The sequence below is a fragment of the Pinus tabuliformis genome, chromosome 3_1, assembly GCF_031772625.1.
Source record: "Pinus tabuliformis cultivar Carrire ecotype Pingquan chromosome 3_1, CPIR1, whole genome shotgun sequence".
NCBI classification, from domain to species: domain Eukaryota; kingdom Viridiplantae; phylum Streptophyta; class Pinopsida; order Pinales; family Pinaceae; genus Pinus; species Pinus tabuliformis.
In genome coordinates, this window is record NC_142301.1 from 419,191,841 (window position 1) to 419,216,176 (window position 24,336).

At 36.0% G+C, this 24,336-nt stretch overlaps 1 pseudogene across 1 annotated transcript in view; it reads right to left on the minus strand.

The window, feature by feature from the left end:
• The window catches only part of LOC149187526 (uncharacterized), a 66,117-nt pseudogene extending 58,873 nt beyond the window's left edge, over positions 1 to 7,244 (minus strand). The window contains exons 1-2 of the transcript XR_016255576.1: positions 7,038 to 7,244; positions 6,184 to 6,399 (exon numbers count right to left, since the gene is read on the minus strand). The product of XR_016255576.1 is annotated as an uncharacterized LOC149187526 (transcript). The remainder of the gene's footprint in view (positions 1 to 6,183; positions 6,400 to 7,037) is intronic.
• Positions 7,245 to 24,336: the final 17,092 nt, after the last annotated feature.

A 24,336-nucleotide genomic window follows, 5' to 3' on the forward strand; every position in this document is an offset into this window, starting at 1 on the left:
TGAGGTATGACGATATCATCCAGGGATAGATAGAACGTGTTTCTACATTATCACATTTTTTGAATCTTATAAATTAATCAATGTGAAACAAATTAGTTCATAGATGGTGAAAATTTAGGAGAAATTATGATACCATTTCCAAAAGGATCGATAAATTGATTTTATATGAAGCCTTGTTTAGTGGTCCGCTTATCTTTAAATTATTGTTGGCAATGGGGGCCTCTCCAATCACCTTCCTATTTTACTCAGAATGGATATTGAAGATCATAAACCAACACTTCCTTCAAAATAAATCCATGCATGGCTCTTGGAGGATGACTATCAAATATTGATAGAAGTAGAATGGTTTCCTCTTTGTTCAATTTCCTCTTCTTCCTATATGATGCCATTTGCAAAAATATAGTGAGGGGTTAAAAGTGTCACCAAAAAAATAGTATGCTTATTTCAAAGATAAGTCTCAATCTCTTGATCCAAAGGACACTGACTCTTCAAAATTAAAATCATCTATGAAGGAAACTATTTTGGTATATTTTGAATGGATGATAATTCAATATTGGGGTCCTTGGAATCCAAGTGATGGGAACTTCTAGATAAAAATGAAATCGTGTGGAGGTTTAAGAGTAGATCAATGTGGGTTGATGAAGGAGATAGAAACCAAAATTTTCCTTCAATTCGTTGTATATTGCAAAAAAATTAACACCATATGGGAGATCAACAATTTAGAGGGAGGAGCGGTAATATATTTAAAAAAAAGGGTGGAGGTTGAGATTCATAATTTCAACTCCCTATCCAAAGAATGCTTGGGATGCCCAATTCAAGATATTATCCATATCCTTAATTAAATTCCTTGAGAAATCATGGATGAAATGAACCAACTTTTGGAAAATTAGGCTATGGAGAGAGAAGTTATTTTCACTATTTATCCATTCAAGAAGGGGAAGAGTGTAGGTCCAAATGGAATAACAATTGAATTCTACACTAAATTATTTGATTAGATCAAGGAGGATTTGCTGAAGGTGGTGTGTAATTATCAATTCTCAAGTAAAATGCTTGGCACTCTCAACTCCACATTCATTACTCTGACCCCTAAGAAGAAATATGATTTATTTATTTTTTATGATTATCACCCCATAGCATGTTGCAATTTAATATATAAAGTGATACTTAAGTGAATATCTTAGAGACTAAATCTCATCCTCAGTGATTTGATTTCAGAAGTGACATTTGTATTTCTCTAGAATTGTCAAATACTCAACGTTGAAGCCTTAGATTAGGAAGCTATTCACTCAATTGAGTTGTTTAAGATTCCAAGGGTGGTGCTCAAACTTGACCTTTCTAAGGTTTATGAAAAAGTTAATTAGTGTTTTCTAAGGCTAAGTCTCCTTCAACTGATAATGAACCTCAAATCAGTAAACTAGATTATGGGTGTGCACATTCAATGCCTTTTACAATAGTGATAAATTGTGTGCTTTCCAAGTTTGTCCAAGCCGCTTAGAGTTTCAGACATGTGTGTACTCTATCTCCTTTCTTGTTCATGTTGGTTGTTGAAGGTATGAGTGGGCTAATGGCTAAATCTATATCTAATGTAGATTTAAAGGGAGTCAAAGTTTGATCATTGTAATTTATTTATCACATTCTATTCGTGGATAATGAATTGATATTTGGAGCATGCACATGCCAAGATATTAGGATCATTAATCATATTCTAGATCTTTATTGTAAAGATACAAGCATGGTTATTATATAGCTAAGTTCTATCTTTTATTAACTCTTTCTTGGATACACTATTGAATCAGGTGGATTTTTTTCTGTCATACCCTTCTTAGGAGACATATTTAGGCTTTAAGTATTTGGGGTTTTTCTTGAAAACAAATACGTAGAGCTTGACATGTTGAATTTGGTCGTATAAATAATTGGGGCTCATATATCTGTATGGGTCAATAGATTTCTATCTTGAGGTCATCAATTCATTCTACTTGAAGCCATACCTTGCTTAGGAGATATATTTAGGCTTTAATTTTTTTGAATTTTTCTTGAAACCAAATAAGTATATCTCGACATGCTAAATTTGGTCATATAAAGAATTGGGGCTCATATCTTTGTATCGGTCAATAGATTTCTATCTTGAGGTCATTAAGTGGCTATACTTGAATTTTTCTTAGAGATTATTTCTATATATTGGACCTCAATTACTAATGTTCCAAGATGTATTCTTTCGAGGATCAGAAAGACTAGTTTCTAATTTTTTATGGTTAGGTAACCAAATTTTTGAAGTCATCCCTCTAGTTAAATGGCCAAAGGAAGCATCACCTAGAAAACTTTGGGGTTGGAGACTTTTAGTCAGTCCCTAGTATCTATAAGTCTTTGGAGGCTCACTTATAATTCTTCACTATGAGCTAGAGTAATGAGATCCAAGTACCTATAGTTACAATTGATGTAGGAATACTATAGAAATCCTAGGAAATCAAAGAAGGGCTCTATTATCTAAAAAACTTCGCAAGTTCTCTTCCTCTTCTAGGAAATTGGACAATATAGAAAGTGGGGAATGGGCACAAGGTTAGGATAGGGGAGGATCCCTCAATGGGAATAGAGGATTTCTTTTTCATTTTAGAAATATTCTTATTGCACCTTCATGATTTTTTAATATTTTCTCTAGTTGACCCTAAAATGTATAATCCTTAAGTTTGTGGAGGAAGTGAGTGGGAATATGAAATAGAATTGGGATTAGAAGGAGATATAACTTTCAGATGGCATAATTTTATGTGTAATCTTTGCTCTAGTTTTATAAGGCTTTTAGATGCACTAGAGAGTAAAAAATCAAGATTGGTTATACTATTTAGATAGAGGCTCAATTTATTGGGGAAAAGTAGTGGTTGTGGTAGTTGTTTTATAAAATTATTGTTCCCCACAAGTGTAATATTATCTTGTGGTTAGATTTATGAAAAAATATGTTAACATAGGGTAACGGTTTAAAATGATGTTGGAATGGTCTCAAACTTTTTTAATTATTAATGCAACCTAGGTTTCATTGCGAGTAATCTTAAGGAAACATGGTGGAAATTGAGATTAAAGGAGTGCTTTCAAGAGTATTTTTAGAATGCAATAATTAAACGTTATGGTTTTGTGAACTATGGTTTGGTTTATGGCTTATTATGGACATGAAATGTAAGAATATATGAAGTGACAATGAGTTCGATACTAAATATTTTGAGAGGATACAAGGTTGAACCAAAAGAAAAAAAAATGTCTAGGAGCCCAATCCTTCCTTAGTTGGACTATGACATCCGGTGGGGATTTTTGTACAATGCAAATCAAGGTGATCCAAATATTTGTTGTGTAGGTGTTATTCCTAAATTAGATCAAAACAATTTCTTCCATGTTTAGTACTCTCGCAAAAAAGGAACTAATATGAAGTAAAATTTACTAATTTTTGGGCTCTTCTTTCATATGTAGTTAAAAAGGGAATATGTAAGCTCAAGTTCTAGGTGATTCAAAAATTGCGATTGGATGCGATTTAAATAAAATCATAATTAATAATGTGCATGTTAGATATTCAATAAATAAGTCCTGGAATTCATAATCTTTCATAACATCCTTATCTATTGCATTATCAATCTTACCTTATAATTATCACTAGAAGCTTCCATTGATTGTATAAAGTAGGTTGATGTACAACAAATTTTCCTCAAGAATTGAAGTATTTTCTTCATTCTTCATTTGGTTTGATCTCTTCCAGAAAATTGTTAGGCTTTAAAGTCTAATCCATGGGTGATTTTTCACACTTACATTGTATCATTGCAAGATACTTCATATTTTTTAATATATATATTATAAACTGATTAGATCAATTATGATCGGGGTTTGAGGTTTAATGTTTTTTAAATCCTTTTTTATGGGTTTATCTAGTTCTAATTTTCTCCAAGTGTTGTCCCTCCCTGTCATATTGTGACCTCAATTGTTGTGTGTATTGGGTCGTTGATATTCAATTCCACAAAAATAGAGTCCTCCATTCTAGGGCCAACTTGGGAATTATGTGTCAATCAATTTTGTGGTGGTGCGGATTTGTCCTCCATCAACCAGGCAAGGGTGTTTCCTGATTGTCCATGTTTGGTCCATTCAAGTAGAGGACCGAGGTGCAGAAGAGGTGTATGTTTGTGTACGTTATATGGTGAAGGAATAAAATGATGACATTGACTGTAAGGGATGCCTTGATGTGATTAGAAAATGTAACTCCATGGGCCAAGTTAGATTATATCAATGGTTGCAAAAGATTACAAAATATTGTAGCTAGAAGTTAGGCTTTCCTTTAAGCCATAGTTGGCTCTCCTGAGTGATTTTAGGTGAGTTAGGCTTCATTAGAATTGCATACGCAGTGGCACACACAACCTTATTGTCATAAATTCTAAGGTTAGACTAAACCAAACAATGGTAGAATAGTTTAGTATAATTTCCCTCATTTTAGCAGCCAAATAGATTATTTCAATTTCTAACTATGGTATTTGCAACAAATCTACACTTAAGTATATTTTCATAGCTACACAGACCAATGTTGGTCACTTTAATTGTTTATTAACTAAACAGTCGAGTGCCACATAAATTGTCAACCCGGGAAAGTTTGATTATTTCAAAGGTGACTATGTATTGTATGTACTCGATTTTAATAGCATTAAAAGCTGTAGTATAAACAATTCATTCTATGTTAAATCCTTACTCTGTGTTACAGCAGTTATAGTCTATTGCAGGAATGGAATAAAAACAGATAATTAATTAAAGAGAATAAATCTGCAAAAGGGAATTAATGACTGTCCTGTAACAAAGGATCAGGACCCTATCCCCAGAGTAAGGACATTCAGCACCTACCTCTGTTATCTAGTTCGCCAATACACTCTGTAAATCCTAGTCACCGGTGAGGCACTCATATACAACATCAATCAATTAAAAGGAAAACAGAGTCTCAGCAAAAGTAAAATATCATTAGAAGCAGTACTCGTGAATAAGGTATAAACAGAAATCACACACAACACACAACAGAAAGAAGATGGGTGAATCTTGTGATGAAGGTGGGCCCTGTCCTTCTCACAAGATTCCCCAGGACACAGAAACTAATATGAAATACTCAGAACATAACTTTATTCATCTGTCAATATACCATATTACAAGAAAGATTTAGTCTCGTCTTTCCACTACAATTCCTGTGTTACAGCTGTTCATCCTCTCCTCACATATATCCCCTCTAATGTAGATGTCTCCTCTTTATAGAGGAGACATCTATTACAAAATATTTTCATTATACATTCTTGTTCGACCCTTTGTACCAAAAATAGGGAAATCAGTTCCCGTTAACAGAATGCTATTACAGTAATGTGGATCATGATCATTACGACCAATGTAATAATCGATCAGATTCCTTTGCAGTTTCAGATTTGATACGCAAATCTCAACTGTCTCCTCGAAGTTCGCATGCTGTCTTTACTATTTCAGCTTCGAGGTTCGTGCTGTTCTTGCTGTTTCAGCTTCAAGGTTCGTGTTTTTTCCGCTGTTTCAGCAACTGCAAAATATGGTCCTGCCAGCTTTAGGCAGTTTCAACAATTGTTCAGCAACTTAGTCAACTTCAAGGATCAATTATAAACATAGCATGATTATGTGTTGAATAATTAAACATATAGCAATGAGGAGAGTTACTGTATACCTTTGGAATGATTAAGTCAAAACACTAGCAAAGGCTTTCAACTATGGGTTGAAGAGGGTAATATTATGACAAAATATAAGGTCAAAAATAGACAATCTGGGGTCCTAACATCCCCCCAACTGAAAAGGTTGCATGTCCGCATGCAACGTCTACTCTGAATCCGAGTTGGAATACTGGGATGAACAGTGTAAATTGCTGATGTAGTAACTGTAGAAGGTGCTGTCAACCATGTTTCTAAACCCATGGACACTCCGAAGTTTCTGTCATGCTGCCAACTCCTCCTGTTTGGTCAATTTAAATTGAGCCTTATATTTTTCTCTAGGAAGCCATAAGAGAGGGAAATGAAAGTGGTAACCAATCCATTGTTCAGCACACTGTCTAATGCATTTAACATAATCAGGTATGCATGAGATTGCCGCCTGAAGATTGAGAGGATTATAAGGATGATATTCCCGTCTTTCTTTAGGACAGTGTTTCCTGAATAGATTATTTACTTTTATATCCAGAGCTCCTTTAGTTTTCACATAATATTGGCAGTCTTCCAAGACTGCTGCTTGTAGTTTCTTAATATGATCAGTCATCCCTGGTTCTCGTAGGATTCGTTGATGTTCTGCAATGATGATAGCTGCATTCTCTGGTTCAGAACGTATCCAGAGAAGACAATTCTCCTCATTGTGTGCTGCAGACATAAAATCATTCTGCCAAGTAAGCTGATTGGCCAAGAAGGAAATAAAGGCTCTTATTTGGATATCACTAACAAGAGGAAGTAAACTAATCTTTCTATCTTCAGGCATAGCCTCATTGTGAAGATAGAGTTCATACAACAAGTTCTGGTCACTATTTGGTGATTCTGCAAAAGTCTTAATAAATTGCTGTGGTGTAGAGACCTGGTGGGGTCTTCCATCCTTGATTGCTTTTATTTGGAGGAATGCTAAGCATTCTCTCAAAAATATAGAGTAGTTAAAAGAGGGTTTCCTTGTAGCGAGTAACTGCTGGACCAAGTCAAAGATGAGGGATAGTCTGGATTTTAATTTCTTATTCTCCTTATGTTGTGCACGAGACTGTTCAAGCACTTCCCAATTTCTGTATGCATAGTTGAGCCATAATAACTTCTGTTGCTGAAATGCCTTTCCTTGTAAGAGCTCATATTCTGTCTTCCATGTGTCACTTAGTTTTTGAAAACTGGAAGTCTGTGCATAAGCATTGCTAACACATGAAGGTTCAGTTTGTGTATACATAGTTGTAAAAGACTTTGGTATTGGTTTCTGTCTGTAACAACTTGGGTAGGTCGGGTTGGTTTTGTTTCTTCCTCTAAAATTCTTGAAGACCCTGCTCGTTCTTGTGTAACAGCAGGGTGTTCCTTTTTTGCTATAACAGGACTGGCTCCAGACAACGGAACTTCAACTATCTTATATCCTGCTCGAGTATAGATATCACCACATTCACTACACATGTATTCACTGCATTGATCCTTTTCTGCACTCTTTTCAGCTGCAGATGCTACCTGAGCTAACATGTATAGATTGAGTTCCTTTTTATAGGTTTCCCTAGCCATTGTTAACTCTTGCTGATAAGCCTTAATTTCCGATTTCAAAAACTCATTTTCTTCCTGCAGGGAGGCTAAAGTAACCGGGGCTTCTGTAGTTGCAGGTTCCAATGGAGGAGAGAATTGTTGTTCGGCATCAACTTCATCATTTGCGTCCACAACAGGTGGTTCTTGTGTATCACCTGTTGGGTCAGTGGCTGGTTCTTGTGTATCAGCCACATCTAGGGCATCTTCTTTTTGATATCCAACAGGTGGTTCTTGTGTATCACCTGTTGGGTTAGTGGCTGGTTCTTGTGTATCAGCCACATCTAGGTCATCTTTTTTTTGTTCTCCAATAGGTGGTTCTTGTGTGGCACCTGTTGGGTCAGTGGCTGGTTCTTGTGTAACAGCCACATACCCTATATCATCTTGGGTGTCTACTTTAGATATATCGGCAGCTGGTTCTTGTGGAGCAGCTGCCTCTGTTGAAAAAAATGATGTCACAAAATCGTGAACGCTCTGCATTTCGGCACCCAAGGGTGAGGAAGGTGAAGGTTCAGGGCTAGGCGGGATACGAGGATTTAGAATGATAGGTGGGGAATTTGGGATAATGGCCTCAGTTGCTGCAGACGACCTTGTTCGTTGCCGTGGTAGGGAATCAGGAAAAATAGTAGTTTTTCTCTTACGAGCACTTTTCCTCGGGGTAGGGGAATTATCAGAAATGGTGGCTTCCTTAATTGAGGCCCTGGTTCTTCCTTTTAGTGGGGTTGCAGCTTTCTGTTGCTTTTTCCTCTTAAGGAAAGTGATGAGGGTATTGTCATCAGAATCATCGGTGGGGATATGGACTATGGGAGTAGATGGTTTGGCTTTATTAAGGGGTGGGGTCCGCTGTATATTTTTAGTGCTCAATTGGGGTGTTTCTGCTGCTGGTTGCTGATTTTCGGCAACTTGCTGGGAGTTTTCCTCGGATTGCTGGTAATTATCTTCGTCTTGTTGAGGATCTTCCTCAACTTGCTGAGGGGAGTTATTGAGGGGAGGTGGATTATGCAGGGCAAAGCCTCTATTTATTAAGAGCTGGACCAAATGATGGTGCATGAGGCAAAGGAGTTGGTGCCTTGCGTTCACGATATAGTGTGCCATATTTTTTAGACAACCAAGCAGATAATAGAGCATATTTATTAGACGACCATGCCTCAAATGATTTAATAAAACAGAGTCGTGTTGGTAGACTACCTGATATCAACCCTCGCAGGTGAAATAATGCTTAACAAATTCTGCAACCTTTGGCCATGGTGGTGGTAGTGATCGAAGTGCAACACCCTTGCCTTTGGTTTCAACGTGCTCCCTTGATAAGAGAAAATCTTGCTGTGCATTGAGAATGAGGTGTTTCTTGCTGAACCAGTGAGTACCATTGGTTGGAAGTCCCGAAACTTGCGCTATGTCTTCCTCTGTTGCTGGAATTCGCACCCCTTGGACAGTGGAGTATCCTTCCCTCAAATTGCATGCAAATTCTAGAACCTGCTGTGAATCAAAATCTGGAAGTCTTCTGAAGTAATCCACCCATCCTGCTTGTAGAAATATTTGGTATGCCTCCTGGTAGAGTTCCAGTAATGCCGTCAAGCCAGGTTCATGTCTAACAGCATCTCCTCCCATAGTTACTGGTTTAGACAAAATACAAAGTGCAGAGCCAAGTTGCCGAGGTCAAAACATAGCAGAACACTACAAATGAAATTATGTCATGATAAGGTACAGACGAGGTGGCTTAGATACTACTGCGAGAAATAGAGATGGCAGTGATTGGCGTGTCATGTAATGATTACAATATTTCGGTAATTCCCCCAACTGCGGCTGAATGATATGATTGGTGGTAAGACGCTTTCGGCAGTTGTATCAGTTATCTCCTCATTAACTACAATTTAATATTCACACTTAAACACACATACCTTTATATTTACCTTTGGTTGTTGCGTCGAAAAGTATTATCTCATCCTTAATAGGTCAATGATCATTATAGAAAGGGTCTGTAAAGTATGAGGGTTTTTATACACAAGGTTTTCATTATTCACAGGAAGTAGTAGTGAAGGAACATAATTATCAGGATGAATGGCTGATTCCTTTAATGAAGAATGATATGTTTCTATCGGAGTAATAGTTCATTCTCGGGAACAAAAATGGGGAAATTGGTGCTTTTTAGGAAAAATGGAAAAGATTGGTGTTTAAGCACTGGGATTTGGTGTTTCAGCAACGGGAAATGGTGGAGAAAAATGTAAGAGGGAATGAATTATGATTTGAAGTGACATGGCAATGCTTCCCAAGCCGCAAATTAGTTCTTCCTATATTGGAATTTTTCTTTTCAGCCACCCTCCGAAGCTAAGATCTGCAAAAATATTTAATTGTAACATGGTAACCCTTGACAGGGATTATTAGTTAAGAAATCTAATTTAAAAATAAATACATAAATAGAAAATTAAGTGCATTGAGGGATAGCAGGTTCCCCCAAGAAGACATAGTGTATGTCTGTCATGCAAGTAGCTTTGAAATCTTCTTTAGAAATAGGCTGTTGATACAAACAGAGTCGATACCCATTCACTAATAATGGTGTTCTAGAATCATCAATCATTAGGAGTCTGACTGTTCCATTTGGAAAAACAATATCTACTTCATAAGGTCCTAGCCACCTTGTTCTTAATTTACCTTGAAAATTTTCAAAACGGGAGTCATACAGTAGAGCCCAATTACCTTTTTGGAACTGCTTATGCTTAATAGTTTTGTCATGCCACCTGGTTCTTTGTTGGAGTTGTTGCAACCTAGCTGTATGTGCATCAGTCAAGTCAAGGTTAACAGCTAAAGCGGTCCTTAAGGTTTTGATTTCAAATTCCACAGGAAAAACAACATTTTTACCATAAACTAATTCATAAGGTGAAAAACTCGTAGTGTTCCTCCAATTAGTTTTGTAAGCCCATAATGCTTCAGGCAACCTTTGAAACCAGTCCCTTCTATTTTCCTTTACTGTTTTTGTTAAAATGGCTTCTATGACTTTATTCGTACTTTCCACCTGCCCATTTTCCTGGGGGTGATAAGGTGTAGTTATTTTATGCTTAATGTGATATTTCTGGAGTGTATCTTTGAAGCCATGAGAGTTAAAAGGAGGTCCTCCATCTGTGACTAGCTCTCTAGGCAAACCAAACCTAACAAAGATTTCTTCAAATAAAAAGGTTAACACTAATTCTTCATTAGCTTTGAGGAGTGCCTTAGCTTCTACCCACTTAGTCATATAATCTGTGCAAACCAGTATATAAATTCTTTGATTGGATGGAGGATTGATGGGACCTATAAAATCTAGCGCCCATCTTTCAAAAGGTTCAAGTATTACCTGCGGGTTGAGTGGCATTTCATCCCTGTGATTAGGCTGGCCCATTCTCTGACAGCTATCACAGGCCCTAACATATTTCTTTGCGTCCTTGAAAAGTGAGGGCCAATAATAACCCATTCTAAGAACTTTGTGTGCTGCTCTTTTATCCGCAAAATGCCCTCCACAAGGGCCATCGTGACAAGCATTCAAGATATCATAAAATTCATCTTCTCTGATGCATCTCCGAATTTCCTGATCGAGTCCTATGTGAAAAAGACACCCGCTTATCCAACTGTACCTAGCACTTTGCTGAACGATCTTTCTTTTCTCTCTGTGTGATAGGTGTGATGGTAGTTTCCCTGCAACTAAATAATTGGCAATGTCTGCATACCAAGGTGAGTGAGCAGATACTGCAAATAAATATTCGTCAGGAAAAGAATCATCTACTGGAATATTTTAATCAGTTTTTAGCCGAGAAAGGAAATCAGCAACTACATTTTCTTTACTTTGTCGATCTACAATTGTGATATCAAATTCTTGTAATAATAATAACCATCTAGTAACTCGAGCATTTGTAACTGATTTGTTCATTAAATATTTAATGGCCGAGTGATCAGTATGAACAAAAGTAGTGTAACGGGTAATTAATGTCGAAACTTATTAATAGCATAAATTACTGCTAAGAATTCTTTCTCGGTGACTGTATAATTATGTTTAGCAGGGGTCATATTTTTACTAATAAAATAGATAGCATAGGGAAGATTGTTTTCTTCTTGACCCAAGACAGCTCCAATTGCAGTATCTGAAGCATCAGAGGATATATGAAAGGGGAGTGCCCAGTCAGGTCCTCTTAAAATGGGAGCTGTAGACAATTTATGTTTAAGTTAATTAAGTGCTTTTTGTCAACCATCAGTCCACTTAAATTCAGCATTTTTCATAAGTAACACAAACAAAGGAGAAGCTATTTTAGAAAAGTCTTTGATAAATCTTCTATAATATCCAACATGTCCTAAAAAATTTCTTACATCAGTTTGTGTTTTAGGGATAGTAAGAGTCTGAATTACTTGTACTTTAGCCGGATCAACTTGAATTCCTAGGAATGAGATGAAGTGTCCCAATACAATACCTTGATTCATCATCATATGGCATTTTTCAGTACTTAAGGCACGATGTGCTCCTATACATCGTTTAAGTACTTTTTCAAGGTTCTGTAATGCATCTTCAAAAGTCACACCATAAGGAGTAAAGTCATCCATAAATATCTCTAAGGAATCATTAAGCATATCAGAAAAAATCCCTATCACTGCTCTTTGAAATGTTGCTGGGGCATTACATAGTCAAAATGGAAGAACTCTATAGGAAAAAGTCCCCCATGGACTAGTAAAAGTGGTGTTTTCCTGATCTTGGGGTGCAATCTTGATCTAATTGTATCTGCTAAATCCATCCGAAAAGGAAAAGAATCTCTTACTTGCCAATTTGTCTAGTACCTGATCAATAAATGGTAAGGGGAAATGGTCTTTCTGAGTGGCCTTATTTAGAGCTCTATAATCTCCACACACTCTCCATTTCCCATTTTTCTTGGGTACAATTACTAATGGAGAAACCCATTCACTATCAGAGATAGGATATATAAATCCTACATTCAACAATTTTTGAAGTTCTTCCTTCACAATCTCCCTTAAATTAGGATTCATTCGTCATTGGGGTTGACAGACTAGGCGAGATCCTTCTTTAATATAAATACGATGAGTACATAATTCAGAAGAGATTCCCTTCATATCTGTGTAATCCCATGCGAATGCTTCTTTATTCTCACGGAGTAGCTTCATTAACTGTTGTGTTTCAACATCTGTTAGGTTAGGGTTTATATTTAATGTTTTTCCAGGCTCGATTTCTACTATTATACTTTTGGAGGAGATACTAGCTGATGTCTGAGATAAATTTTCAGTTTTAAGGTTTTGCTAGGATTCAGATTCCAAGATTGTAGTCAAGTGATCATGTATTTCAGAGTTAACCGAAGAAGGTCTAGAAATAAAGTTGCTAATTAATTCATCTTCGGTTGAATCTTTAAAAGTTAAAGCTTGTCCAACAGTCAAGATGGGTTGGGTTTCATCATCCTCATAATCTAACCATACAGAGTTATCATTATTAATCATTGGTGTAGCATGAGGGTAAAGAGTAAGCTGTTTTGTTTCACATCCATTAGAAATGGTCATTGAACCCGATCTATAGCTGATGAAGGCATCTGCTGTAGCCAGCCAAGGTCTCCCTAAAATCAATGGATGACCTCCCAACTTTGTTTTGGTCTGTAATACAACAAATTCAGCTGGGTAGTTCCAAGATTCGACTGAAATAATCAGGTCTTCAATGACTCCTTCAGGTTTGATTGTGGAGCGATCAGCTAGCTCTAGAATGGTTGGGGTTTCCCTAATTACATTCTTTAACTGTAGTAACTGTGCAGTTTCAAGTGTCATGATGTTTATTACAGCATCGAGATCTACTAGAACTTTAGAAACAAAAGTCTTTCCAACCTGCACTGTGACCGTAGGATGACCAGGGTCACCATATTTCACAGGGGGGTTTTTTTCTGACATTAGAGCAGCTAGATCACCCATCACATGAACTGTGAGGGGATCTTTAGCTTTTCTTCTAGGTTTCTTAATACAAATATCTCTAACAGTTCTAGCATAAATTGGTACATCTCTCAGTGCTTGTAAGAGTGGAATTTTAACATATAAATTCTGTTGTTCTCCTAAAAGATTAAAAGCAGGTGGCTCAAGTGTTTTGGTAAGAGCCAAATGTTCAGGGAATGGTGGCTCTACTGCTTCAGCAGTCTTATTAGAGGATGATTCAACGATTTCAGCATTCTTATTAGAGGATGATTCAACTGTTTCAACATTGTTATTAGATGACTTTTCTTTTCCAGTTTCTTCTTTATCAGAATCGGAAGAAGTAAGGTCATCAATAATGGGTTCAACTATTCTCCCAGAGCGTAAATGAATATCATTACATTGCATAGGGGAAACAGGTTGGTTTTGAATATCAATTACCTGCAAAGCTTTATTGTTATTTGCGTTGGGGTTAGGTTGTACAGGCAGCTGGGGTCTCATTGTCTGATTATTCGGTGGAGCATTTGATGGTAAGGAGAGAGATTGTTGATGCTGAGGAAATTGGTTTGGAAATGGGATCTGTTGAGCTGTCCAACTTGGGTTCCATTGATTAAAATAGGATTGCTGTAGAGCCCAGGGATTCCATATCGTAGGATCAATAAAAGGAAGATTTGGTTGCTGCATGGGTGGGAAATTCATTTGATTAAAGGGTGGGTACTACATTTGATTGAAGGGCGGGTAACTTTCTTGAAAAGGAGGATGATTATTCCAACAATTAATGGAATGTTAGAATTCGTACCTTGTCCTCGTGGTTGCCATTGCCTCCTCTGCGTCAGCAGGTACACTGCTTCAACTTCTTCTTCAGTTGGCTGCAGTGCTGCTTTTATTCCTGGCAAAGAAGGGCATTGTTGAGTCTCATGGTCCTTTTCACAAATAGTGTAATTTGGTACCTTTTCCAGTGGGCATTCCCTTAGTGGGTGTTTTTCCCTGCATTTAGAGCAGAAAATAGCCAGAGCAGCTTCTGCTTCTGCCTGCTTCTTTTTAACCTGCAAGGTATCAATTTGTGAAGAAAAAGAGCTTAACATTTCAGTTTTAAATTCTTCAAGTAAGTTACCTATTTCAGCCCGTGTTGCTCCTCCACTTGCTGCTTTCTGGACTCTTGAGTATGTACTATCCTTACTTTTTGGTCTTCTTGCTGCTCCTCTTGAACATCTCTTACAGAGGTTGACAATCTCATCATATGATTCCTTAGATATGTCCCATTTTCCATGCATATTCAACATATCTAAACAATCATTTCGTACCCCTTTTAGCAGTATTGACTTAAGAATATCCTTACTCATATCAGGATGATCAGATCACTGCAAATTATATTGTAGTCTTTCCACGAAGTCCTCCAGACTTTCGTCTTCCTTCCTTTCTCTTGTTCGGCAATAATCTTGGTATTTGGCCAGGAATTTCTCCTTCATCTGGTCCCATGTCGTAATCACATGAGCTCCCAAGCTCATAAACCATCTTAGTGCATTCCCTTTTAATGTAGATGGAAACAACTTCAATTTCTGAGCAGCATTAACATAGTCATAGCTTCTACACAATATATCAAATTCAAAAAGAAACTCATCAGGATCTTCTGAGGATAAACCATGGAAATTGGGTAATGCTGAAAGTGGGATATTCTTCATAGGAGTTGCTCCTCTGGGGAGTTCCCCAATAGGGAATTCCAGGGTGGAGAGAGAATTCTCTCCCCTTCCTTCTACTCTGCGACCTCCACCGAAAAGTCCTTCATTGTTATCCTCCATTGGTTGTTTTCCTGATGCGCTTGCCCGGTCTTCGATGTTTTTTGTTGGACTTTCAATGTCCTGCATTGGTTCCTCCACTTTAGTCTCCTCTATTGGCTCCTCGATATTTTCTACTGGTCCTTCGACTTCTTCCACCAGTTCCTCAGTATATTCTGATGGTTCTATAACCCTCTCCGGTCCCACTACTTCCTCTGTCTGATAGTCTGTTTGGAAAGAGTGTTGGGTCTGTGGCCTTCGAGAGCTTAACCTCTGGGATGTCTCAGCTTTTGAAATAATATCGTCAATGAAAGTTTTTCTTCCTCCTCCTTTGCCCTTGCCACCTGTAAGGTTAGCCTTCCTGCGTCCTCTCATGCATCCTGCATCTCTAAAAGAAAATCGTTAATACTTTTAAAATCTTCGGTCGCCTTCCCCGGCAACGGCGCCAAAATGTTGGTCACTTTAATTGTTTATTAATTAAACAGTCGAGTGCCACATAAATTGTCAACCCGGGAAAGTCCGATTATTTCAAAGGTGACTACGTACTATATGTACTCGATTTTAATAGCATTAAAAGCTGTAGTATAAACAATTCATTCTCTGTTAAACCCTTACTCTGTGTTACAACAGTTATAGTCTATTGCAGGAATGGAATAAAAACAGATAATTAATTAAAGAGAATAAATCTGCAAAAGGGAAGTGATGGCTATCCTATAACAAAGGATCAGGACCCTATCCCCAAAGTAAGGACATTCATCAGCTGCCTCTATTATCCAATTCGCCAATACACTCTTTAAATCCTAGTCACTGGTGAGGCACTCATATACAACATCAATTAATTAAAAGGAAAACAATGTCTCAGCAAAAGTAAAATATCATTAGAAGCAGTACTCGTGAATAAGGTATAAACAAAAATCACACGCAAAACACAACAGAAAGAAGATGGGTGAATCTTGTGATGAAGGTAGGCCCTGTCCTTCTCACAAGATTCCCCAGGACACGGAAACTAAGATGAAATACTCAGAACAGAACTTTATTCATTTGTCAATATACCATCTTACAAGAAAGATTCAGTCTCGTCTTTCCACTACAATTCTTGTGTTACAGCTTGTTCATCCTCTCCTCACATATATCACCTCTAATGTAGATGTCTCCTCTTTATAGAGGAGACATCTATTACAAAAGATTTTCATTATACATTCTAGTTCGACCCTTTGTACCAAAAATAGGGAAATCAGTTCCCATTAACAGAATGCTATTACAGTAATTTGGATCATGATCGTTATGACCAATGTAATAATCGATCAGATTCCTTTGCTGTTGCAGATCTGATACGCAAATCTCAACTATCTCCTCGAAGTTCGCATGTTGTCCTTGTTGTTTCAGCTTCGAGGTTCGTGATGTTCTTGTTGTTTCATCTTCGAGGTTCGTGCTGTTTCTGCTGTTTCAACAACTGCAAAATATGGTCCTGCCAGCTTTAGGCAGTTTCAATAATTGTTCAACAACTTAGTCAACTTCAAGGATCAATTATAAAGATAGCATGATTATGTGTTGAATAATTAAACATATAGCAATGAGGAGAGTTACTGTATACCTTTGGAATGATTAATTCAAAACACTAGCAAAGGCTTTCAACTATGGGTTGAAGAGGGTAATATTATGATAAAATATAAGGTCCAAAATAGACAATATGGGGTCCTAACAACCAACAAGAGTAGACTTCATGCATCATGTTATTCACTAGGTTTTTCTTAAAAATCATCGAGGGCTTCGATCAATCATTTGATATTGGGGATTTCTCAATGGCCTCTGATTTCATGATCACATTGTACATAGGGAAGGGGGGCATGTTTGGGCTCTTCCTTGTATGGGAATATATATTTTCAATGGCTTCTTGGGGGCTTATAAGAAGGTCGTGGAGGTGATGACCTTGCAAATGTTCTCTCTTGTTACAGGTCTTCATGTAGAGTTTCTCTTTCACACTAGACTTATCTCTCCCACCCAGGCATATTTCTAGATTGTGGTAGTGTGAAACATATTGGTGTTTTAGATCATGATCCTTTTCAAACTAGTCTACACAATATACACAATGATGCTTGAACCGAAGCTTTAAAGATAAGATCTAGTGTTGAGTTTTAAATTGTAGTTGTTGTAGAGAAATGTTTTGATATTATGGTAGAGTTAAGGATGATAAAGTTACTTATTCCCTATAATTAGTGTCCTTGGAAAAGTAAAATTCAACAACTATTACAATCCAAGGGACTATGGAAAATGTTAAGAGAAAAACAATGTATTTTTATAAAATAAGTTGAATGATTTTCCTATAGGAAAAGACAAGATGAAGGGATGGGATTGATTCGGTTTCATGTTCCATACAACCTACTTTTTCATTTGAATAATGTACCACTCCCGACAAAATATGGGATAAGATGACCTTTGTATTTGGATGTGTCAATTAATAACATGCTTTAGAATTAGAAACTATACTATCATCCATGGTACCTAATGAGAATGCATTTATTTAGGAGTATCTTCCTCAATTGAGATCATTATTGTCCCAAGTAAAAGCACATGGTAAGGAGAAAAATAAAGTGGATTGTAACTTTTTAAATTTTTCATAATTAAAGGGTGCCTTTTAGGTTTTCACACCTACCTTCTATGCAACAAGGGACACCCTTGGTGACTCATTCAAAATTCCTAACTTTGAGACATTTTGTGATCATTTCACATGGAAATCTAAGGTTAAGTAGCTAGATATTATCTCTAGCTTTTCAAATCAAGCTCTGGTGGCTCATAACTCTAAAGGCAAACATAAATTCTGGTCTCAACAAAAGAAATTTTTTTCTCAAGATCATGGGTCTTCCTCCAAGCATAAGAAGAATACTAAGTATCCACCTCTAGCTTCCAAGAACAATGGATCCTCCTCTAAGAAAAAGAAGAAATAAGAAAAGAAAAAGATAAAAATAGATGAAACATGTACCTTTTGTGGAAAATTTGGGAATACTGAAGCAAAATGTTGGAAAAAGTTGGAAGTCTTAGATGATGCCATGAAGAAGCACAATATCTCAATAGGAAAATGGTATGCTTTATCAGACCAAGTCCTAGATAGACTTATGGATTATTGGATACTTAATTTAGGGGAATCATATCGTATGAATCCTTGTCAAGGTTTTCTTCCTTCAACATTTCACATATTTCAGTTTGTGACTCTACTCAACTTTAGGTTTTGGGGTCAAGTATTATGTAGTTGACCAATGGTTGCATTAACAATTTCATCTTAGTACTTGAGTTTTTTGCAAATTTATTTTCCATCTATTAGATATGTCATTCTAACAATGGGAAAATTATGAAGTTTCCTCCAAATCAGGTGGTTACGAAAGAACTAAATGATCTAGTAGTAGTTATTGCTATTGGAGAGGCTGATCATGCCTCCAGATTATATAATTTTATCCACTTTTTTCCTTATTCAACTTCTTATTTTATAGCTCATGTTGATTCCTTGAGTAGGATTTGTCATGAAATATTTGGCCATCTAAATTATAGATATTTACAGTAGATGTTCACTCAAAATTTGTTTCCAGGTCTTCCAAAAGTTTCTTATAATGATGGAAAGTGTGCAAGTTGTGCTCCTAGAAAACAAAACCAAGATTCATTTCCTAAAGGGTAAGCCTTAAGGGTTCTGACACCTATTGAGTTGGTGCATAGTGATTTAATGAATTTTTCAACTCCTTTTGTAGGGGCCAAATATGCACTAACATTTATTGGTCATTTCTCATGGCACTTTTGGGTGTACCTTCTCAAGTACAAGAGTGAAGTCTTTACAAATTTCGAGACCTTTAAATCTTTTGTTGAGAAATAATATCCATGCTCCATCAAAGTATGGATTGATAATGGGAGGAATATGTTAATAAAATATTTCAAATTTTTTGTAAAGAACATGTCATTCTTCATCATCACTTTGTTCCCTACACTGCTAAATAATGGTGTTTCTAAAAAGAATAACCAAACACTCAATGAGATGGATAATTGCATGATTCAGTCCAAGAACTTATCATATATCTTTTGGGATGAAGTAGCTAATTGTGTCGATTATATTCAAAATAGGATTACTCATAAGGAAGTTCAACATATGAATCCAATGGAAACTTGGACACATGATAAGCCTCATGTTTCTTCTTTGAGGTTATTTGGAAATATCGCTTGGGAATCAATTCCAGATGAAAAGCATAAAAACATGGAAAACAACAGTCAACAACTGATATTTGTTGTTTACTATGGGAACATGATTTTTTATTAGTTATTTGATAAAAAATTTGAGGATGTTTTGTTCCGAAGAGATGCTCATTTTTATAAAAACAAAAATCTAGGAACATCTTCCCCTCCTTCCTCATCTTTAACTATTCATAATGTTTATAATCATTGGGATTATTGTGTAGATTTGACAAAATAATAAATTTCTATTGATTGTCTTCAACTAGAAGAAAAATCCACCAATAAGTCCATTAGAACCTAAAAAGTCAAACTAGGACTAGCCTATTCCATACGAATTCTTGAGGAGGAGCCTTCATACGAGAAATCATTTTAATATATAATGGATATGATGAAAATGATTTCAGTTATCTAGGCTTAGATCAACCACAGTCAAAAGGAACTCCCTTTTGGGTAATGTAGTTTTGGAAGATCCACAATAATTTTATTGTGTTGTTGGAATACTTGAGTGGTAAGCTACCTGTTATAACCCTGTTTTCCATTCCACTAGAGTGGGAGAGACCGAAGTTCAACTTACCTTAGTTGTTGTCCAAAATTAATCCCCTTTCACCCTTTCTTTTACTTGTATTGGTCTAACAAAGGGAGTTATTACAAGTTAAAAGGTTGAAATTACGAAATTGAGTAATTTCTCATAATTATTTTGTCACAATTTCATAATTATGAGATAATATATATTTCATAATTGAGATAATTGAGAAAAGGGTTGTAGAATGTGTCATTCCAAGGGGATCAACTTGACCCACTTGGGTATGAGTTGGCTAGGGGTTCATTATTGTATAAGTTTCTTAAATTTTGAAGCTCGTAGGTGTCTAGATACATTCTCATGGAGGATAGGATGAACTTATATAATCTCACCCTATCAAGAGGAAAGGGAGATATAGTATCCATATTATAGTGTGAGAGTTATGTTCATTTGAGAGGCCATCCTTATAGGAGGAGGAAACTAGGTTGCTAGTTGAAGGAGAGGTGTTTGATGCTTGAAGTTATACTGTTTGACGTATATTCCATTGATATATTAATGAAAGATTATGATTCCATTTCTCTACATGTCATGTGTATCATGTGTATCTTTATGTTTTTTCCATCCTAATCTGTCCTCTGCTGAAGGAAATTTTTCTTTACATGGTTATGTTTGTGTGTAGATTTATTGGATCAAGATTGCTAGGAGTAGGTTCTTCATGTGGAATCAGGTTCTCTATAAACGACATCAGATTCAATACTCATCATCAACCTGTGAGGCTTTAGGTGTGTCTCTTTGAACCATTTGTTTAATATTTTATGCATGAATGTAATGGATGTTAAGGGATTTAATTGATCTCTTTGCCCTTGCATAAGCCCTAGGGAAAGACTTACAAAGAAATAGCTCCTTGTGGTTGTGTGATTTTGTCACAACACTACCATGATAGATAAGTATTCTTCCTTGATGAAGAATCATACTTGAGATATTTTTACTCTTACAATGGAATGAAAGTTGGTCTGTTGCAAGTGGGTGTACATAACCAAGTATGTAGTATATGGCTCTGTTGACAAACATAAGGAACACCTTGTGGCAAAGATTTTTTTCATAGGTTGAAGGAATTGACTATTCTGAGACTTTTTCTCTTGTTCTTAAGATGGATTCTATATGTCTTGTACATTCTTTATCTCCCTCCCAAGGTTGGTTGGTTTACCAGGTGGATGAAAAGAGTGCCTTTTTGGATGAAGATATACATGAAGAGATTTACATGGAGCATTCCCCTAGTTTTGTGTAGGATTGTTCCCTTGCTTGAATGATCCAATTGTCCTTGTATGGTTTCAAAAAATCTCCTAGAGCTTGATATGAGAAAATGAACAATACTTTGCTTGCTTCTCAGTTCAACTATTGCCATTTTAGTACAACAATTTACACTCAAAGATGGGGCTATGATTTATTGATTCTAGTTTTGTATATGCATGATTTCATCTGCACAAGGAGTTCTTCATTTATGTTTTAGAATGTTAAGGAAGAACTAGTGGGAAAATTTTCTATGTTGAATCTTGGTCTGCTACATTACTCTCTTGGCCACATGTTTACCAGTATTGAGAAGGGATCACTATCTTTCAGCAAAAATATGCCCTTGATTTACTTCAGTGTTTTGGCATGGCTCATTAGGGGAATTTTGAGGTAAAAAATGGATCTAAAAAAATGTACTAATGAAACTAACTTTAAAAAAACCAACAAGATTCAATATGATGATGTTATCCCCCAAAGAAAATATTTTGGAGGGAAAAAAATGAAGTTATGTATTTTTATCTTATCTCCTTATATATTTACTCAATGTCAACTGTAGACACTCATTGGATGTAGAATTGAATTTCACATCCAACGAGTACCCACTCAACATACTTTTGAGTAGACCTACATTGAAAAAAATGAAAATATGTGAAAATACATTTTTTTAATGTATTTTGACTTTTTTTTTTCGATGTGCGTATGCTCAAAGTTATGGAGGTTCATACTCGTAAGATATGGAATTGAATTATGCGTCCAATGGGTGTCTACACTTGACATTTGGGTAAAGCTATAAGGAGGTAAGCCGAAAATACAAAAAGAAAAAATTAGTTTCCTTTATTTTTCCTTTTCCTCAGGAGACTCATTTCAGACCTCAAAATTATATTACTAAATTGTGAGCCTACGCTTACTCTTTTTTAGTTTGGTATTATACTCTACCATCTCACCACAGGTGGATCACACATTGTATCTCCAATTGGTTAGCAATCTACCCTATTGAACACACACCTGACTCGACAATGCTTATATTCTCTAAGAATCCTCACGAAAATCATTGGAAAACAACAAAGCATATTCTAAGATATATTTAGAACACTTCCAATTTCGACATTAAGTATATTGTTGGTTCTCCTGAGCTTGTGAGTTTCACAGATTCTGACTAAGTTGGATCAGTGGATGATAGAAACTCCATCTTTGGATTTTTATAATTTTTTTTTATTTTTATTTTTGTCTTTTTTCTACTCTTATTGCTTGTTCTTGCAAGAAACAATTACCTATTACATTATTTATGGCAAAAGCTGAGTATTGAGTTGTAGTTTGCGGAAGTTATGAAGTTCTTTGGCCATGATAGTTATTACTTGAGTTTGACATTCAATAGGATCAACCTATTGTTTTATGGTGTGATAGTTAGATGGTGATACATATTTCTAGAAACCATATGGAGCATCAATAGACCAAACACATTGGCATCCATATGCACTTTATTTTCCAACTTATTCAAGGTGGCATTCTTAACTTGGAGTATATAGCTACTAAAGGACATGTAGCGGATATTTTCGCAAATTCCTTGGCATCTATAAGGTTTCTTTAATTATGACAAATGGTTGGAGTGAAGGAAGATGTCCGTTGGGGTCATCCTAAGTCCTTCTTCCTTCACCTTTTCATTTTTCTCTTTCCTTCTTCTTTTTATATACTCTTTTTTGAGTAGTTTTTTTCTTTATGGGTTTTTCTTTCTTTTTCAACTTATGAGCAGTTGTACATGGTTACTTATTTACTCCCTATGTTTCGCTTATAGGAATGTTAGAGTTCAAATAGAAAACCTTAAACTCATAAGCTTAAATAGCATCCTTTATCTCTTGCATTATCGGTGTTATTTTCCTCCAGCAATAAAATATTTTCTTCATTCTTCATTTTGTTTCATCTCTTTGTAAAAGATTGTTATGCTTAGTTTAAGCCATAAGTGTTTTTGCACACTTATACCAAGAATTAAATAAAAAAGCAGAACGTTTTGTAAAGAAACATAATACTACATACCTGTACCTTCTTCTTTTATAAAGGTCAGATAATCCAAAAAAAAAAAACAAACGGAATGGAATTCCATTCCTCATATCTCATTTATACTACGATTCTACATTTCAAATTTTCCATATAGCAGTTCAGCAGAGTAAATAGCTATTTCTGTTTTTATTATTTTTAATCATGTCGTAATCGCTTGGTTAACGTATTAAAATGCAAGAGCATTGTCAACTCTTTTTTATCAATCAATTGCTACCGTTCCAAACAACAAAGGTCTCCTCGTGCCATGCAGCTAACAATCAATTGCTACTGTTCCAAACAACAAAGGCTTCGTCCCATGCAGCTAAGTGGATACAGGTATCCCTCATGAGTGTTAAGCCACACCTAAAGAAAAGAGAATGGACCCTGTACAGCGTATCATCGTCGTCGTACTGTCCATCTGCGACTATCTTTTTATTATTATTTTTTTTCGGTGTACAGCGTATCATCGTCGTCGTACTGTCCATTTGCGAGTATCTTTTTATTATTATTTTTTTTCGGTTGATTTCTATGTAGTAGACGGTCAGTTCACCAACCTAGGTTTCTACCTGAATTACCTCGTACATGCCATATAATCATATTAATATTATTCTTACTCCAGCTTTGCATTGTCTTTGCATTGTCTACGTTATTTCACATGTTGTTTATCATTAAAATCAATCATCATCGAACACTCACATCCTCCGGTCAACAAATTACGGCTCCATGCCATGCCCCATATCACTATACCATAATTTTTTTATTTTGGCTTCATATCTTATATAATTAAAGCCAGTATATAATTAAATCACAGGGATTTGTATATGTTCCGCTATGGAAAAAAACAAATGAAGGTTATCAGCAAATATGTAAGGGAAAGAAGGAAATTTTTTCTCTAAACACCTGAAACTAATGCGCTAAAAACGAAAGTAGGGCACGACAAAATATGAAGATTATATATAGTTAATCCAAGAACATCCTATATACTATGTAGTCCAGCGACATTAGAGCAAACCTAGTTGGCTAATCGATTGGTGAGGGCTCTGCCACCTTTGTTTTTCCTTAAGCTTTTCCTTCCATCTTTGAAATAAATTTTTTTAAATCAGGGTGAATTGATAATTTAGATAGTGATTTGGGATAACATTTTTAAATCGTGGTGAATGGATAATTTAGATAGTGATTTAGAGTTGGGCAGAGAATTATGAGTAAGGGATATGAAATGTATTTAGTTAAACATACGACGATTTGAGTAAAGAGGGAGTGGTATTAGGGATTATATTGGATAATAAAACATAATATGTTTTGAGAGTGGGGATCGAGGAAAATTATAGGA